The 9,015-nt window shown below is 35.8% G+C and overlaps 1 pseudogene; it reads right to left on the reverse strand.

Annotated features, from left to right (window-relative positions):
* Positions 1 to 6,409: 6,409 nt before the first annotated feature.
* LOC100482657 lies at positions 6,410 to 7,341 on the reverse strand (annotated as a pseudogene).
* Between the last annotated feature and the right edge of the window lie 1,674 nt (positions 7,342 to 9,015).

Genomic DNA, 9,015 nt, shown 5'->3' on the forward strand with positions numbered 1-9,015 from the left:
AGGAGGGCATGTATTGCATGGTGCACTGGGTGTTATACGCAACTAATGAAGCATCGAACTTTACATCGGAATCCGGGGATGTACTGTATGGTGATTAACATAATATAATAAAAAAAATCATTAATAAAAAAAAGAGCTACTGTTTGTGATTTTCAAATACAGATTATAGCATTATTAACTATAGACAGTATGTTGTACTTTAATCATAATAGAGATCTAAAGTCATCATATACACCAATTTTAATACATATTTATAAATCTATTATTCATGGGAAATCAATTTTCAATAATATTTGCTCTATGGCCTTTTATTCTGTACAAATAACCACAAGATTTAACATTTATCTGTTTTTAACAGCTTTATTGAGATATACTCCACATAGGAATTTAGTGGGGGCTTAAAGATATTGGTAAGGTTTTTTTTAGTAATACAATTCTTTTTGTGACATAAATTTTGCATACAATGAAATGCAGACCTTTTAAGCATATGGTTTGTTGAGTTTTGATAAATGTATATTACTCACATAGTAATTAAAAAATTCAAGATCTGGAATACTTTCATTAACTCAGATAGGTCTGTCATGCTCCCTTTCAGTTAGTTCCCTCAGATGCAACTATTGTCCTGATTTGTATCACTCTGTCTTAGTGCTGTCTATTTCATAACCTCATGTAAATTGAATCACAGCATTTACTCATAGTGCATGGTCTCTTTGTTCCAGGATTTGTCATATTGACATGTATAACATTAGATTGTTTCTCTTTGCTGAAGATTATTCTGTCTATCCTGCCAACTTCTGTCTTTTAAGTGCAGTGTATTTGCATATAATGTAATCGTTAAATTTTGGAGAATAAGTTCATTTTAATGTTGTTTACTTTTTTGTCCCCTTTGCAGCTTATTTTATTTCTTTTCTATAGTCTTTTGAGCTAATGGATTAGATGGTTTTTCTCTATTATTCAATTTTCTGCTTCAACCTCACTCATCATCAGGGAAATGCAAGTCAAGATAATAATGAGCTCTCAGTTCACGTCTGTTAGACTGACTATTATGGAGAAGACAAGAGATAAGAAATGTTGGTGAGAATGTGGAATAAAGGGAAATATCACTGAAAACGTGATATTTTAATGAATTTATTTTAAAATAATCTTTGACAGGAGGAAACTATTGGTATTGAAAAGTTTTTCCAGGTAAATAAGGGGGAACAGCATTAAAAAAGGAATGGAATCTTGTCACAGTTACTAAGGATGTAGTACAATTGAGTACACTGAAATCATTTATTTTCTTTGAAGTTTTTATTAAAATCACATTTAGTTAACATTCAGTGTGGTGTACAATTTAGTTATTCAACACTTACATACCACACCCAGGGCTCATCACAACATGTGTACTCCTATATTCCCATCATCTAATTAACCCTTCCTTCTATGCACCTCCCCTCTGGTAACCATTAGTTTGTTCTATAAGGTTTAGAGTCTTGTTTCTATGTTTGCCCCCAATTCTTTTGTCCCTATACTCATTTGTCTTGTTTCTAAATTCCACATGAGTGAAACTGCCATATGGTAGTTTTCTTTCTCTGACTGACTTGTTTCACTTAGCATAATGCACTGTAGCTCCACCCTTGTCATTGCAAATGGCAAGATCTCATTCTTTTTGAGGGCTGAGTAATAGTGCATTATAGATATATATACCCCACACCTTTATCCATTCATCATTCAGTGGACACTTGGGCTGTTTCCATAATTTGGTTATTATAGTACTGCTGATACAAACATTGCAGGGCATGTATCCCTTTGAATAAGGATTTTTGTACTTTCTGAAATCAATGAATTTTAAAAGTCCATGATATAACCCATGCCATGCACATATTCAAGGCATGGCTGCTAATATGCTTTGCTTGCTATGAAAATCAAAATTCTATTGGCAATTCTAACTTGTGAATAGACACTACTCTTTTACTAGAAAAGCACAAACAGAAAAAGAAAAGGGCTTCCTACTGCAAAAGTAGGTTCTCTCTAACTCCATTAACTAGAGACAAGTATCCTGGGTATTTCTGAATGCTTCTGATACTTTCTTATTCCATTGATACAACCCAAGAGTAAATAAAATTATATACATTTTTTCCCTCCAAATCAGGTTCTATCTTTCTGTACTTCAATCTCAGAAAGTATGTTGAATATATGGAGTATTTAAATTCTTATTCAATTTTGACCCCATACATTATTTTACTTTGTTCCCTCTTAGAGTTGTAGAAATCTCTTCTAGTGCCTATAACCCAATCATACAAATTAGCTGAGTATCTCAAGGTCTTTGTAATACTACATATAAAAAAAATCCCATACATAACGTCTCACTTATCATAACAGTCAAATGCAACATAAGTAAAATTACTTAAGAAAAAAATTACGTATATTTCTATATATGCAGCATTTGGTCTTTGGTTCACTAGCATGGCGATTTTTCTTTTTTTAATTTTTAATTTTTGTTTATTTTTTATCAAGCTCAATTAGCCAACATGTATTACATCATTAGTTTTTTTATGTATTGTTCAATGGTTCATTAGTTGCATATAGCTCCCAGTGCTCATCAGATCATGTGCCCTCCTTAATGCCCATCACCCAGTTATCCCATCCACCCAACCGTCTCCCTTCTGCAACCCTCAGTTTGTTTCTCACAGTCCAGAGTCTCTCATGGTTTGTATCCCTCTCTGATTTCTTCCCATTCAGGTTTCCTTCCCTTCCCCTGTGGTCCACTGTCCTATTCCTTATATTCCACATATTAGAGAAACCATATGATAATCATCTTCTCTGATTGACTTATTTCCCTTAGGATAATACCCTCTAGTTCCGTCCTTCTCGATGCAAATGGTGGGTATTCATCATTTCTGATGGCTGAGTAATATTCCATTATTTATATATATCGCATCTTCTTTATCCACTTATCTGTTGAATAGCATCTTGGCTCCTTCCACAGTTAGGCTATTATGGACATTGCTGTTATGAACATTGGGGTGAATGATCCCCTTCTTTTCACTATGTCTGTACCTTTGGGGTAAATACCTAGTAGTGCAATTGCTGAGTCATAGGGTAGCTCTTATTTTTAATGTCTTGAGGAACCTCCATACTGTTTTCCAGAGTGGCTGTATCAGCTTGCATTCTCACCAACAGTGTAAGAGGGATTCCCTTTCTCCATATCATTCTTGACATTTTTGTTCCCTTTCTTGTTCATTTTGGCCATTGTAACTGGTAAGGTGGTATCTCATTGTGGTTTTAATTTGCACTTCCCTGAAGGCAAATGATGTGGAGCATTTTTTTTTATGTGTCTATTAGCCATTTGTATGTCTTCTTTGGAGAAGTGTCCATTAATGTCCTCTGTCCATTTCTTGACTGCATTATTTGTTTTTTTGGGTGTTGAGTCTGAGAAGTCCTTAATAGTTCTTAGATATCAGCCCTTTAATTGTTCTGTCGTCTAGAAATATCTTTTTGCATTCCTTAGGTTGCCTTTTAGTTGTGTTCAGTGTTTCCTTTGCTGTGCAGAAGATTTTTACCTTGATGAAGTCTGAAACGTCATGTTTGCTTTTATTTCCCTGGCCTTTAGAGACCTGTCTTGCAAGAAGTTGTTGTGGCTGATGTCGAAGAGGTTACTGCCTTTGTTGTCCTCTATAATTTTAGTGGATTCCTGTCTCAAATTTAGGTCTTTCATCCATTTTTTTTAAAGATTTTTATTTTATTTATTCGACAGAGATAGAGACAGCCAGCGAGAGAGGGAACACAAGCAGGGGGAGTGGGAGAGGAAGAAGCAGGCTCCTAGCAGAAGAGCCTGATGTGGGGCTCGATACCATAATGCCAGGATCACGCCCTGAGCCGAAGGCAGACGTTTAACCACTGTGCCACCCAGGCGCCCCTCTTTCATCCATTTTGAGTTTTTCTTTGTGTATGGTGAGATAGAATGGTCCAGTTTCATTCTTCTGAATGTGGCTGTCTAATTTTCCCAGCACTATTTATTGAACAGACTTTCTTTTTTCCATCGAGTATTCTTTCCTGCTTTAAGATTAACCATAGAGTTGAGGGTACATCTGGGCTCTCTGTTCTGTTCCATTGACCTATATGTCTTTTTTTGTGCCAGTACATTGTTGTCTTAATGTTCACAACTCATATAAATGATGAAAATGAAAACATATCGATTCAAAACTTATGGGATACTGCAAACGCAGTCCTATGAGCCAAGTACATAGCAGTCCAAGCTACTCTCAAGAAATTGGAAAAATCCCCAATGCACAAGCTAAACTTACACCTAAAGGACCTGGAGAAAGAACAGCATATAAAGCCTAAACCAAGCAGAAGAGACATAATAAAGATTACAGCAGAAAACAATAAAATAAAAGCCAGAAGAACAGTAGAACAGATCAACAAAACCAGAAACTGGTTCTCTGAAAGAATTAATAAGATCCATAAATTAATTATATTTAATAAAATAATGAATGAAAGGGGAGAGATCAAAACCAATACCAAGGAAATAGAGTATTTGTTAGGACATATTATGAGCAACTATATGCCAACAAATTAAGCAATCTGGAAGAAATGGATTCATTCCTGGAAACTTATAAACTACCAAGATTGAAACAGAAGTGGTAGAACATCTCAACAGACCAATAACCAGTAAGGAAATTGAAACAGTAACCAAAAACTTCCCAAAAAACAAGAGTCCAGGGTCAGATGGCTTCTCAAGGGAATTCTTCCAAACATTGAAAGAAACAATAATGACAATTCTACTGAAGCTCTTTCAAAAAATAGAAATGGAAGGAAAACTTCCAAACTCATTCTATGAATCCAGCATTACCTTGATCCCAAAACCAGAGAAAGACTTCACCCAAAAGAAGGATTGCAGACCAATATCCCTGATGAGCATGGATGCCAAAAGCTCACCAAGATACTAGGCAATACGATCCAACAGTACATTAAAAGGATTGTTAACCACAATCAGTTGGGATATATTTCTGGGATGCAAGGGTGGTTCAACATCCAGAAATCAATCAGTGTGATAGAGCACATTAATAAAAATAAAGACAAGAACCATATGATCCTCTCAATTGATGCAGAAAAAGCATTTCACAAAATACAGGTTACTTTCTTAATTAAAACTCCTCAAAGTATAGGGATAGAAGGAACATACCTCAATACCATAGAAGCCATATATGAAAAGCCTATGGTGAATATCATTCTCAATGGAAAAACTGAGAGCTTTTACCTTAAAGTCAGGAACACGACAGGGATGCCCACACTCACCACTATTTTTCAACAAAGTCCTAGAAGTCCTAGCCTTGGTAACCAGACAATAAAAAGAAATAATAGGCATCCAAATTGGCCAAGATAAAGTCAAACCCTCTCTCTCTCTCTCTACAGAATGATGTGATATGTTATGTGGAAAACCCAAAAGACTCCACCTCCAAATTATTAGAACTCATACAGCAATTCAACAATGTGGCAGGATACAAAATCAATACATAAAAATCAGTTGTATTTCTACACACTACAATGTGTCTGAAGAAAGAGAAATGAAGGAATTGATCCCATTTATAATTGCACCAAAAACCATAAGATACTTAGGAATAAACCTAACCAAGGAGGTAAAGAAATGATCTGTACTCTAGAAACTACAGAACACTTATGAAAGAAATTGAGGAAGACACAAAGGGATGGAAAAGCATTCCATGTTCATGGATTAAAAGATAAACATTGTTAAAATGTGTATGCTGCTCAGTGAAATCTACATATTTAAAGCAATCCTTATAAAAATACCTTCAACAGTTTTCACAGAGCTGGAACAAACAATCCTAAAATTTGTATGGAACAAGGAAAGACCTTGAATTGCCAGGAGAATGTTGAAAAATAGAACCAAAGCTGGGGGCATTGCGATAACTGATTTCAAGTTTTATTGCAAAGCTGGATGATCAAGACTGGTACAGAACTTTTAAGGATAAACTAACGATATAATGAAAAGAATTTCTTGACACACAAAGTTAGTTGATTTGCTGTGAATGTGTTCAAGAGAAAGCAGGATACCTTATTTGAAATTTGCTATAGAAAGAATAACATGTCATAGAGAACAGGCCATTATTTTTTATGGATGCTCACTGTATGAACAGTTGTGATTGTAAAATTTCTTTCTTCTTACCAAACCAGAGTGTGGACTTAGATGTGAGGAGTATTTCATAATCAGCAATGTCAGAATTTAACTCACAGGGATTATATGAGCCAGGCTGGCATTATGAGGGAAGCTACTAGTTTGAGGGCAGAAGTACAGAGAAAAGTAAAGAAATCAGCTGCATTATATTAGAGTGCATGGGACAAGTCATGATATACACTATCACCTTTGATATCTGTACAGATTAAGGAATTAGCCAAAGCCCTCATTTCACCTTTTGTTTTTTGAGGTGATTTTGTTATGCCAGAGCTTTCTCATGGCATTTTTCACTTCTGCTTTCCTCAGTGTGTAGATGAGTGGGTTGAGAAAAGGGGTCCCAATGGTATAAAATACGGTCACCATCTTATCCATGCGGAAAGTGGTTGGGGGTGTGTATATATGAACATGCACGGACCAAAGAATAAGACTACTACGATGATGTGAGAAGTGCAAGTAGAGAGAGCTTTTTTCCTCCCTTCTCCACTATGGTTTCGCAGGGAATGCAAGATGACAATGTATGAGATCATCAGAATCACAAAACTGCTTGTGCAAATTGCCCCGCTGTTAGTCGCTCACTCTAGGTTGATCAGATAGGTATCCATGCAAGCAAGTTTCAGCAAGGGCTGCAAATAACAGCAATAATGATCAATCAAATTGGGACCACAGAAAGGCAATTTCAAGGCCAGGGCAACCTCGACTATAGAATGGATAAAAGACCCTATCCATGCAATAACAATCAAGATGGTGCAGACCTGCCATCTCATGATGGTTGGGTAAGGTAAGGGTTTACAGATGGCCACGTAGCGATCCACGAACCTGAGGATGAGGACAAAGACCTCCAAGGAGCCAAAGAAATGTAGTGTGAAGACTTGAGTCATGCACTTATTGTAAGTTATGATTCTTTTTGTAAAGAGTGAATCCACAATTAGTCTGGGGGCTGTGGATGTTGAGAAGCAGGAATCAGCAAGGGACAAATAAAATAGGAAAACGTACATGGGGCTCCCAAGTGTCCGGCTGGACTTGATGGTCACAATAATAAGCAAATTCCCCACCATGGTTCCCATATATAAAATGAAGAAGATTATAAATACCATTTTCTTTTTCATAGGATCTTGGGTTAATCCTAAGAGTATGAACTCAGTTACTCTGTGATTTTGCTGCATTATTTCAATGAAAGTGGAGAAAGCACAGGTTAGAAATAATTAATCTGCAAAGAAAGAAATATTATGAAATGAATACTCCATTTGGAGGTCAAATCCATATGCTTGATCGTGGAAGTGCCACATACCTGTGTGTTACCCCTATACACTGGTTGTTTTTCTCTGAATAAAGTGGAAATGATAATATCTGTTCACCATGTATTCACGTGATTGTTTATGAAAACAATGAAGTATATTAATAATGAAAGAGTACCTGTTTCTTCAGGCATACTAAACATTGATTTAGGGGATTTGGTATGATAGGGTATCACTTTGAACTGAAAGTCTTTCTTTAGTTTATGGCAATATCCTTTTAGGTTAGAATGTTGCCAAATGGAGAAAACTCATGCATGATTTACATAACACCATTTCACACTACTTGAACCTGGTAATTCAGTTATAAATTATCTTCTTGTAAATATTCTGAACACTTAAGGAATGATGTAGAAACTTTCGATAGTGCTTCCCTTAATGAAACCTAAGAAAGAAGATGAAAGAGGGTGAAAGGACAAGGGGGAAACAAACAATATTTTCGCAGTGAACGTTCATGCAGTTGGTCCAGTCCATCATGAAATTTATTTCAGTCTGTTATCCTGACTAAGTTTATTTCCTGTCACTTTAACTCTCAATAATTTCTAGTTGTTTACAGTTCTAACTTCAGCTTCTATGACAAAGCCTTATACTTTTGAAATTATACTATGTTGTCCAAAGTTAAATTCTTTGCCTCATTCAGCATGTTAATGGGTCTTTCAGCATATTTTCTTAAGACACAAGGAGAGACTGAAGCTAAAATAAAAGATAAATAGAGAACATTTGGCATAAATCAAAATAGTCTTTCAAATTTCATGTTATTTTAAGCACCAGGGATTTAGAAAATGAATTAAGGAAGCTCCAAGTCACTGTTGAAACGTTTCAATAAAGTCCTGGAATCGATTTTCTTGAGTGTCCCATACTCTGATTCAGCAAGTGACAATAGACTGGGGAAGGAAACTCATGTTTATTTATATATGCCAAACAGTGCAATAATCTTCTCTGTCCTCATCACATATATTTTCCAAGTAGGAGCACAATTAAATGCATAAGTGCCAAGGTATTTAAGTATATTTACAACATGTATTCCAGAGAAAAGCAAAACTTTCTCAAATGTAAACATATTTCAGATATCTATCTTTAAAAACACAGTGCATAGGGTTCCTGGGTGGCTCAGTCAGTTAAGCATCTGACTCTGGATTTCCACCCAGGTCATGATCTCAGGCTTGTGGTCAAGCCCCATGCCAGCCTCTGTGTCTGCTGTGGATCTTGCTTAAGATTCTCTCCCTCCCTCTCCCTCTGTCCCTTCTCCTGCTCACACACTTCTTTCCCTCCAAATAAATAAATAAAATCTGAAAAGAAAACAAAATAGTGCAAGTGAAAATGGGCAAAAGAACTGATTTCAAAAGAAAACCCTCTTATTAAAATAATGTGAAAAGATAATCAATTTCTTGCATATCTAAATATATTCAAATTTAAATTCCAACTATATATATTTTCACCTATCAGATTAACAAAGTAACCTTTGTGATAAATGTATCTTAACAAATACTGCTGAAAATGATGTGGGAAACAACTGATCCCACCCATCCTTGGTAGGAGTTTAAG

The sequence above is a fragment of the Ailuropoda melanoleuca genome, chromosome 16 (genome assembly GCF_002007445.2).
Source record: "Ailuropoda melanoleuca isolate Jingjing chromosome 16, ASM200744v2, whole genome shotgun sequence".
In the NCBI taxonomy this organism is placed as follows: domain Eukaryota; kingdom Metazoa; phylum Chordata; class Mammalia; order Carnivora; family Ursidae; genus Ailuropoda; species Ailuropoda melanoleuca.